General features: G+C 35.3%; 1 long non-coding RNA gene across 1 annotated transcript in view; it reads left to right on the top strand.

The window, feature by feature from the left end:
- Positions 1–10,264, top strand: part of LOC145723715 (uncharacterized) — a 481,013-nt gene extending 470,749 nt beyond the window's left edge. The window contains exon 4 of the long non-coding RNA XR_014148971.1: positions 10,214–10,264. This is a non-coding gene — a long non-coding RNA (uncharacterized LOC145723715). The remainder of the gene's footprint in view (positions 1–10,213) is intronic.
- The last annotated feature ends 794 nt before the right edge of the window (positions 10,265–11,058 follow it).

Genomic DNA, 11,058 nt, shown 5'->3' on the forward strand with positions numbered 1-11,058 from the left:
TCTCTTACAGTTCTGGAGATCAGAAGTCCAACATAGGTCTTAGTGGGCTAAAATCAGGTGTACACAAAGCGGTATTCTTCTCTATAGGCTCTAGGGAAGAATGTTGCCTTGCCTTTTCCAAATTGTAGAGGTGCATGCATTCCTTGCCTCATAGCTCCTTCTTCCATCTTCAAAGCCAGCATCTTATGATATCTCTGAGTCTGACATTCCCTTTTTTCCCTCCCTCTTTCACTTACGAGCGCCCTTGTGATTAGAGTGGATCTACCCTAATAACCCAGTATAATGCCCCCATGTCAAAGCCAGCTGATTAGCAACCTTAATTCCATCCATAAATATAATTCCCCTTGACATGTAATAGAACATATTCAGAAGTTCCAGGGATTAGGACATGGACATTTTGGGGGGTAGGGGAAACCATTATTCTGCTAACTACAATAATCAATCAAGGAAACATTCCTAATATGGTTACTTCCAGAGATAAGCCTCATACTTGCAATGTCTCTAATGCTCACATTCTTTGACTTCATTTGGGAATTTGGGATTAGATGTTCTGTTTCAGATATGATTCCCTATTTCACGGTTACAGTTCTTTGGCACCATAATATATTGCTTATTATTATTTCTTAATTTATTGGAATAATCAACAAGAATTAAACAGAATAAGTGGGTCACATCCTATTCTTTTTAAAATCGTTGTTGTAATTTTAATATCTGTTTGGCAAGTTCATGGTGCTGTGTGCCAATAGGAACTATTCTATGGCAAGCTGCCTTCCTTTTATGGAACTTCTGAGGTGATATGGCACATAAAACATAACTATTGTAAACAACAGTTAATTCATTTGAAATGCGTTTCTGTGCCACGTTTATGTTTGTGTGAATCAATATGTCTTGAGTATCCATTGTGTGTTATGTGCTTTGTGAGCAACTTTTCCTTTATCTCTTTAAATCACCTTTCATAGATGTGTAACTGAGGCTCGGAGCTATTAGGAAACTTGGAGAAGATCACACAGACGATGTGTGGTGGAGCTAAGATTTGCATCTGGTTCTTAGAGATAATTAACCAATAATACACTCTAGCAAAAGCTAAGAAAGGGTTTTTTTTTGTTGTTTTTTTTTTTAAATGTAGTTCTGGAGGGGAGTAAAAAAAGGAAATAGCAATGTCTTGTTAATAGGGGCAATGCAAATTTTGAAGATTTGGTGTTCAATATCACATTTATGAAAGAGACTAGGGAGAACTCAGGATTATAAGAAAGCCACTGAGTTAGCCTTACTAACCTGCACAAGAAGAGTACGGCAGGATGATGGTTCCGACAGCAAAATCCAAGGAGTTCAAGGAACTCTTTGATAGGAAATGTAGAGATAAAAAATTCAATGTCAAAATGACAAAATGACTCCCTTCCAGTGAAAAAGCTATTGCAACTGTTGTAGCTTATCCCAGAAGGAAGGTGATTTAGTCTAGCCAATATTTGGACTGTGGTCAGGGTAAGCTATACAGTTCTTTCTTCTCTTTTATTTCATGAGGAATTACTACAACACAGAAGCAGCATGACTTCTCATTGTATTCTCATATTTGGTCTCATGTAAGACACCATGTGACTTTCTATTAGAAATTAGTGCTAGGAAAACTCTGCTATTCCTGTTGACATCGTAAGATTTCTTTTATCAGACAAGGACAAAAATAGAGAATACCAGCTTACTCTTTTTGTTTTTGTTTTGTTTTATTTCTTCTAGAAAACTCATAACTAAGCAAAACATTTAAGTGCAGTAACTGTTATTTTGGATTGGTTGTAGGACTTTGTTTTTAAAATTCATATGGTGATGTTAAGTGAAAAAAAATAATGTGCAATTATATTTACAACATAATTATAACTAAAAAAGATACTTAGAAAAGAACTGTAAGGAATCAGCAAAATATTAACAGGAGTTATGCTTGTAATCATGGGGTAAGGGGTATGGGTTTTTTTAATATTTATTCAATAATTTGAGTATTTTACTTTTAATATAAAGTAAATAAAAAGGGTTAATTCTCTATGACCTAAAAATTTATCTTATTGTAGTTTAATTTACACATTTCCTTTATTTATTTTATTTTACTTATTTTCATTTGTGTTTGAATTGCCCTCTCAAGTTACTGTTCTCTGGAAGCTAGCGGGGAATAAATCGTATTTATAAAACAGTTTGTTTTATTACATAAATATTTTCATATAAATCAGAGATATATCATTTAATTTTATGTTAATATTTTTTCTAGGTTGGCTATAATTTTAAAGGATCTTTCACATTGTGTTTGAGAGTTCTAAGTAGGAAAGTAAGAAAAGGCAAATGGACAGAAGTCAATGCAAAGAAAACATAAAAATCGAGTTGGAGAACTTTTTAGTACTAGGTAGCCCAGCCTCTAGTATTTGTTCTCATCACAGATGTTATTTAAAAAATCAAAAAACAAAAAACAAAAATGTGATTGCAGGGAAGCCTCATGGGAAATCAGAGTATTCCCATCTAAGTGTGATGATTTCAGGGTAGGGAGAGTCCCTTTCCGTCCTAAATCATTTAACTTCTCTTCTGGCCGACTCTACTCATTGACTGTGTGTGTGTGTGTAGAAGAGAAAAAGGAAAAGATAAGAAAGGACATAGTTAACACTGAGGGGAAAGATAAAGAGTCATATCATTATTTGAAGGACAAAGGTAGAGGGTGTTAATCTGAACTGAAAGAGAAAGGGGTTGTAAAAAATAACTTTCTTTGGCTTCCTCCTTCTACAGATTTTTTTTTTTTAAGAATTTGTTGGGGTTCTAGGAATTGATTATAAAGGCAATAGAATACATGCAACTTATATTAAATAGTTGAGTCATTGTGTGGGAAACATTCTTTAAAAAATGAGTCAAATCATTGGATTTGCATATGAGTATGAAAGTCTAGGCCTTGAACAGGGTACTGATTTTGTCTTCCAATGTATTACATATTATTTCTCATTTAATGCTACTGGTGTATTTAAAGAGCATTCTATTGATGTCCTTATTCAAGTTTATAAAAATATTATTGAGTATGGAAGAGTTCTTGCATTTCCATATGGGAATTTCATTTAGTTTTGCATTTAAATATGCCATCAGCTGGTCTTCTGGTTAAGCAACTATTAATATTTCTAAATATACAATCATTGATGCTATGAGAATTTTGTAGCTGTTATAGCGTTACTGAGTTCCTTCTGTGCTTGTGACATTTTACTAAAAAAATATATATATGTATGGCTTATATAGTATGTTTTAAAGATTATATGGCAGGAACAAGCTTAAAGGTATTGAAGACCAGAATAGGAAAAAATACCTTTTATCTTAGTTGATCCTGGGAAGGAGATATTTGAGTCGAGTCTTAAAGACTGGGTGGCTTTGAGTGAGTAGAAATAAAGGAGGGCATTTCAGAAAGAGGAATGTACCAGCAAAAGATTGGGCTAGTAGAAGACAAGACATATTCAGGAAATTTCCGGTAAGACAAGGAAAATTAATTAAATAATTTTCCCAAGATCAGTTAGCAAATAAATAGTCAGTTTGAGGAATTTTTTCTTAAACATGAGCCCATATACTGTCCCTTTCCTTTGCTGTCTCTCCTCTATTGACTCTTTAGAAAGAAAGGAATACTCAACCCATGTGGCACTATGGACAATAGGTATGCCATGCAGAATAGAGAAAAGTAAGAGAAAGTCCTTAAGGAACTGTGGCAGTGGTTCACACATTAAGGAGCAGTTTTTAGCCGTTTGTTTGAATACTACCTGTCTTTCCTACCAAAATATTATTAAGATTCACAGGCTACCTCCTCATTTATCCATCTTTATTTGGCTGTTTAGACAAGTGTAAATTTTTCTATATTTATATGATGTCTCTAGCAATGTGGACATTCTATATTATTAAAAAGCCCTTTTAAGACCTGTCAAGGTGGAAAACAATCTAGTCCCTGGATAATGGAATAATCTCTGAACTGGGATCACTTTGCCTATGTTTTCTAACAATGAAAATTAAACTGTTGTCTTGAATATAAACATCATTTTTTGGTCATTCACAGTTCTAGAGAGCATTTCTATAATTCATTTTCTGAGTGGAAAGTCTCACGAGGAAGCTACGTTAGCTTTTTTGTCCTAATTATACGGCAGAATCTTTCGTTAAAAAAAGTAGTATGGGGAGCTGAAAGACCTCAAAAATACTTTTGGTTACAAAAAGAGTACAGAAAAATATAAGTATTGAGAGGAAGACAGGATATCTTGAATGCAAGACCTTCTAATTTGCAGAACTATTTGAGAAAAATCATTACATTTCATTCTAATTTCCTTCATTTAATTAGATATAACGTCATTTCCATGATCACATCAGAGATTTGTACATGTGTCCTGAAATGTTTAAACTGCTCTGCAAATATTGTGAAAGTATTGACTAAAATAATAAGCAATGTTATTTTAAGAGTAAGAAACCCATAGTGCACTCACCTAATTTTAAACATATAAACCTTGTTCAACCTCTTTTGGTCCCTCAAAAATGACATTGCTCCTCTTAAAAGGTACTGTTTTGAAGTACAATTAAGGGTAGCAGCATGCTCAGAAAAATTAGGTTGGATAAAGGTTTGGAAATAGTTATATAAAAGTTCTTTGAATCTGAATTTTAAAGCTTTGGAGTTTTCTACTTTAAAATGTCATCTTTACTACTGTTGCTATATTGGCTCTTTTGTTCACAGCATTCAGAAAAGCTATATAAGAGAAGGCGTGTTCTAGAATTGTTGACAAAATTTTCTGAAGGGAATAAAGAAATATATATTATGTCTAGCATTAGAAAAGGTACAAAGGTCCCCTACTTTAAGAAATAAAGCAAGTAAGGGCGCCTGGGTGGCTCAGTCGTTAAGCGTCTGCCTTAGGCTCAGGTCATGGTCCCAGGGTCCTGGGATCGAGCCCCACATCAGGCTCCCTGCTCAGCAGAGAGCCTGCTTCTCCCTCTCCCACTCCCCCTGCTTGTGTTCCCTCTCTCTCTGTCAAATAAATAAAATCTTTAGAAAAAAAAACAAAAACAAAAACAAATAAAGTAAGTAAAAATCTTCCTCGCCTGTAAACTTTTTTTGAATTAAAATGTTGCTTGTTAGAGAACAATGCTGTAATTTAAAAATTTTACTTGAAAACTCACATTCAAGATCATTTGAAACTAAAAGTAATGCTGCATACTTTGGGCATTTGGTGAAGTTCTGTATTGCTTGAGTGTCTGTTTTGCTACTCAGTTCTTTACTAATACTGTGCTATGGGTATGACTGACTCACTTTTTTCCATTTCAGGATGACAGCTTTTTTTAATGAAGGAGTTTAGAAGAATTTTGTTGTTGTTGTTGTTGTTTTTAAAATAACTGATTTCTGGGGCTCCTGGGTGGCTCGGTTGGTTAAGCATCCGCCTTTGGCATGGGTCATGATCCCAGGGTCCTGGGATCGAGCCCCACATCTGCTCCTTGCTCAGCGGGGAGCCTGCTTCTCCCCTGCCTGCCACTCTCCCTGCTTGTGCTTTCTCTCTCCCTCTCTCTCTGTACCAAATAAATAAATGAAATCTTTAACAAAATAAATAAGTGAAATAAAATAACTGATCTCTTTGCACATAGTGCTACTGTAAAGCAGTTGATTGCAATGGTGGTGAAATCACAAACTTCTATATTGGAGATAGACCTAGAATGTTCTAGGTGCATTCATAGCCAGTCTTTATAAGCTCAATATAATCCTGTGATTAGTTTCAGGAAAGTAGAGTAAAGTGTTTCAAACTTGTTTTTTGTTAAGTGGTCTAGGATTTATAGCTTCCAACACCATGAATGATAGAAATGCATTTGATTTATGTGGCGTAGATGTAAATGATTACTATCAATAGAACAATTACTTTTTATTTATTTATTTATTTATATTTTTAAAAAGATTTTATTTATTTATTGGTCAGAGAGAGAGAGCACACAAGAGGGAGAAGCAAGTTCCCCTCTGAGCAGGGAGCCCCACACCGGACTCGATCCTGGGATTCCAGGATCATGACCTGAGGCGAAGGCAGACCCTTAACTGACTGAGCCACCCAGGTGCCCTGACAACTACTTTTTAAAAATCATCTGCTATATAAGCAATTGAACAAGGTTTAGATTATGTACTTCTAGTTTCTTTGGTCAAATAATAGGGCTCATTTCTTCCATCATTACTGTGTGTGATTACATAGGTGCGTCTTGTAGAATGCAAAATAAATTTACTGGGCCAATCTCTAGTCAGTGGTTATAACTAGGGGAACCAACTGGCTGGAGAAGAATGGGAATTTATTAGCACATGACTCCATACAAAGACTTCAAGTAAAATGAAATTAAAATTAGTATATAAATAAAAAAACAAAAAACTAAAAACTAAAACTTTGGTCTGTTTTAACTCTGTAGTTTTTTTTTTTTTAACCATTACTTACATTTTTTTTTAAGATTTTATTTATTTATTTGACAGAGACACAGTGAGAGAGGGAACACAAGCAGGGGGCAGTGGGAGAGGGAGAAGCAGGCTTCCTGCTGAACAGAGAGCCTGATGTGGGGCTCGATCCCAGGACCTGGAGATGATGACCTGAGCTGAAGGCAGATGCTTAACGACTGAACCACCCAGGCGCCCCCTCTATAGTTCTGTAGTATTTTTTTAATATAATTTGTTATCCAAGGGTTGATTTTAAATTCATAAATGTATGCAACCCACCTAGTACATCAAGAGGAAATTCTATTAAAGGCATGAATCAATTATTTACAGGTTGTTAAATTCAGTCAACAGAACAAGCATTTAGTGCAACATCAGCAAGTCACAGGGCACTATATTCAATGCTAGGATTTATATGTGGTTTCACACAGTCTGAAAAAAAGCTTTCTTTGGTCCTTCTCAGCAGCAGAAAGATGGTCATGAATTACCTTTAGGTGCTCTTGGTTCTCATTCTTCGTCCCTAACTTAACAGAAACAAAAGTCCACTTATCTGATCATTTTAATCTTGTCTATAACTCTAAAACTTGTGTTAAAGTTAAAATTATTTGTGTTATCTAAAATTATTTGAGATATTAGAAAATTAATTGTAAGATTTTGGAGAGTAGGAAGTATGTAATATGGCATTAATATTATACACAATTGCACACATATTTTTGAATTGCTTGGGAAAAATTGATGCATGTTTAAGATTGTATTTCCCATCATGTATATAAATTTATTAGATTATAAAATTTCCTCAGATTGTTCTTATTTTCTCTTAAAGGGAAAACATTTTTTCACAGTTCCCTCATTAATTTCCAGTTTCATTTTTAACAGAATCAGAACCTCAGAATCAAAATAGTCTCATCAGATTTTTATTACTTTATTAAATATTCCAAATCAGTAACCTTAGTTTCCATTTGTCTTTTCCTTCAAATGTTAGTCTTATGTTTTTAAAGACTGATATGCAATCACATGCAGTTTTTTTTTTTACTTTGTGTTGTCTTAAAGAAAAGTCTGAATTGAGATATAAAAAAAACTGCATAGTTCTAGTACTTTAAGATTATTGTAATTTTTGTTTATGTTCCGGTTACAAAGTTCCTTAGGTTTTGAGTAGTCTTCCTCAATCCTATTTTTCTCCATAAACTCTAACTTTTCCAAACTGAGGTTTTTCAGAAGTGCATATAGAGTATTGGAGCAGAAATACTCAGTTTTTCTGAACCGTGCATGCTTTTATTTAAGTGGGGGAGAGGCACAGGCTTGAGGGGACTGTTCACACTCCAAAGTGTAAAAGTAAATTTGAGTGGCACAATTTCATAATGTTCAGTTCGACTCAGTGAGAGATTTACAGTGGCAACAAGACAGCCAAATATTTTTTCACATCAGTCGGTTCTTTTCAAATTTGAATACATGGCCTTATTACAGAGAGGACTTTTGTGTAGTTACAATATCTTAATTGTTTCTGAGCACTAGGATGGGGAACTGGGCCTCATCAATTAAATATTCCATATTTCCTTTTCTTCTAACTGTTGCCTAAGTGTGAAATTTAAAAGACTTCAGTGTATACAATCTGAGCACAAAATATGGCTGAGAAACAGTACTGATTCTGGTAAAACCAATCACATTACTTCGTTTGAACACATTTTCTTAGGGAGTACCGACAAAAGAAGAGAATGAAGTTAGTAATTACTCCTTAAATTAGTGTCATGGTGACCTTGTGCAAATTCTCCTATAATTCTGAGTAAAAAGACATGTTCCACAGCCCACAGTATACAGCACTAATTACAGAAGTAATTCCGGAAGAAAAAAAACAGCCACAAGTTCTTGAATCCAGCTGTTCTCCTAAAATGAATCAGAAATTGAGCACTCCAGACCTCTTTTAACAAGAGCTTCAAAGTTAAATGCAGATTGATGATCAAGGATACATGCTTGCAGAGGAGGATTTCTGAGCTAATATACCTCTCCAGCTCAGAAACACACATTTGAAGACAAAAGTTAATCTATTGTATTAATAATCATAACCATGCAATTTTTTCTTTTGACGTTTAATAATGATAGGTCTGCCTCATAAGGGGAGGAATCTTTTTTTCTTAAAAGTAAATTTTGGCAGATCTGGTGTATTCTGTGTGTACATAAGCTTATGTCAACCAGTGAGGAACAGTGATGGGATGATTCATGAGATTGTTATGTTACAAAGTAGCAAACTTTCAGAAACCTGGACAAATTTAGAAGTAGTGGAGTGGAATGGTTTCATAGCGGTTCTCAAATTAGAATAACTGAAGTTTGAATTCTGGCTGTGTTTTTATTAATTGTGTGACCTCACTAAGCCTCAGTCTTCTCAGTTATAACAAGTTACAAACCCCATGGTTGTGTTTTAACATTAAATGTCTATATAGCCATTAGTGCTCAGCAAATATTAGATCTGGTTAGAAATTGGGGTGGCCCGTTAATTAGATGTAGCTAGATAACCCGTTGATAAATTGCATCTTGTTTTTTTACCACCGTAGATGACCCCCGTGCCCTCTGCCAAGATAATAGGCACTCTCAATCCCATCCCTAAGGAGTTAGACAGGTGTTATTCGTGAGTAAATCTGTCTTTCCTCAAGAGAATTAATGGCCATTTTTCTGTTTCTGGGTTGCAAAGGAACCATTGGCCGTCAGTGTTGGGGATGATTTGAAGTCTTAAACTTTTTGTTTTGGTGCTCATGTAGCCACTGAAGCTGAATTGTCTGAAGGGGAAGGGGAGGCACGGATTCTTTTAGTTATGAGAACTGACAGCTGAACACCCAGAAGGGAGTGGAAACGAGGAGAAAGCGGTGGTGCCCTGGTACCAGGGGTTTATATTCCTCGGCCACATCCTGAGAGAGGTTCTACAGTGGGTCCCGCTATCCAGACAGTGGGTGAATGGATGTATGGAATGACTGCTAGATCCATGGAAATTTCCAAGGAATGGTGCTGGATCGGAGAAGCCATCTAAGCCCTTCTTCTGAGACAAAATGCCTTAGCGCAGTGGTGTGAGAATTGCCTTTGTCTTCTGTTATCCAATCACAATTGAGGGGACACAGGCTGGCCTGAGATCAGACTGTAAGTTGTCTGGTTGGTCTTCATGCAGATGGAAGAAATACCCCATGTGTGTCTTCAGCCTTTGGGTGCCACATGATTTGGCTACCCAATGAGGATGACTCACTGAATCCCCCACCTTGGACTTAAATTCACTTTGGGACCCCTCTGGGAGGAGAGGGGGAATTTCTGCATTTTTGTTTGAGGTCAGTGTGGGAATACATTAGGTGATTCCCAGCTGGGAAGAGAAGAGAGTGTGCATTATCATTATAATCACCTCAATATATTTTATAATTAATACTGCTGTTTTATCTTCTAAACATGGGTGAGGAGAGTTTGATTAAAAAGCTTTCACATTTGAACTCTCAGGAGGAGTTCAGCTCTACAGTGTTTGAAAATAGGAAGTGCTTTTTTACCCACAGAAATTAAATAGTTGGCAACCTTCATGTAAGATTATTTGAGGTAACTGTTGTTAATTTTTTGTACCCTGGGTTCCATCACATGAGTGGTGGTGTCTTAAAAACCCACCGAGTAGGAAAGCTCTGAACAAAAGAGGGTAAAGAAAAATATATTCAGAATGAGAGGATGAGAGTCAGCCCTATAAGGAAGTTAGTGACAGGTCGCCAGCTTTTTTCCCTCTTTTAAAATTTATAATGAATGTTTTCTTTCTATCTCTCTTTTCAGGTACATTAATTCTTTCCATGGCATCTGATTCACTTTAAAAAGAGCTTTTGGAAATCACTGTTTTACAGGTATGGAGAGCACCTTGTAATTTAGCTTAAATAGAAGACTGACAGAGCTGGGAGAATTTAAGTTACAATTGCTTTAGAAATGTTGAACGGCCAAAAACAATGCCCCTACTAGAAATGAGAGATCTTATCCTGTTCAGTATTGTTAGGGAAATGCAGATTTGAAACAGAAACCTCCCAAGAAGTTGAGCTTATAAAGTTTCCAGAGACTTATGCCAATCCTTTACTATAGTCAAGGGTTTATATTCATTGTAGGAGTTATTATGTATGACTTTATCCTGAGAGGGAAATGTAAGTAATTATTTTCATTTCACAAATCAGTTACAATGTACCAAAAGCATATGGATAAATGATATATTACACATATAAGGCCATGTAATAATGTGTTATATAAGCAAACAAGGCAAGCCATTCTTTTAGTTGTTTTCAAAATATTTCATCGTAAAGCAAAAATGATTGTTTTTCACTAAAAGGGATTAAGTGTGAAACAGAAATAGACTTATTAAATCTTAGTCAATAAATGCATTTGAAATTTCCATGATGATTTGCCTTTATGTAGTTATTACTTCAGAACTGGTACCAGGGAGGTATGAAGCATATTTAACAAACATCTAGAATATTTTAAATAAGTGTGTGGTACAAATAGGAGTCCAACACTGTATGTTCTATTTCATCACCAATATCCTACTCAGATTTATTGGCTATCTGCCTACCATGTACTTTTGTATACATTATCTCTTTGAATTTTCAGTATGTCCATGGGTGGTTCATTTTATTAAA

This window comes from Leptonychotes weddellii, chromosome 10 (genome assembly GCF_054177405.1).
Source record: "Leptonychotes weddellii isolate Sample4059 chromosome 10, ASM5417740v2, whole genome shotgun sequence".
NCBI classification, from domain to species: domain Eukaryota; kingdom Metazoa; phylum Chordata; class Mammalia; order Carnivora; family Phocidae; genus Leptonychotes; species Leptonychotes weddellii.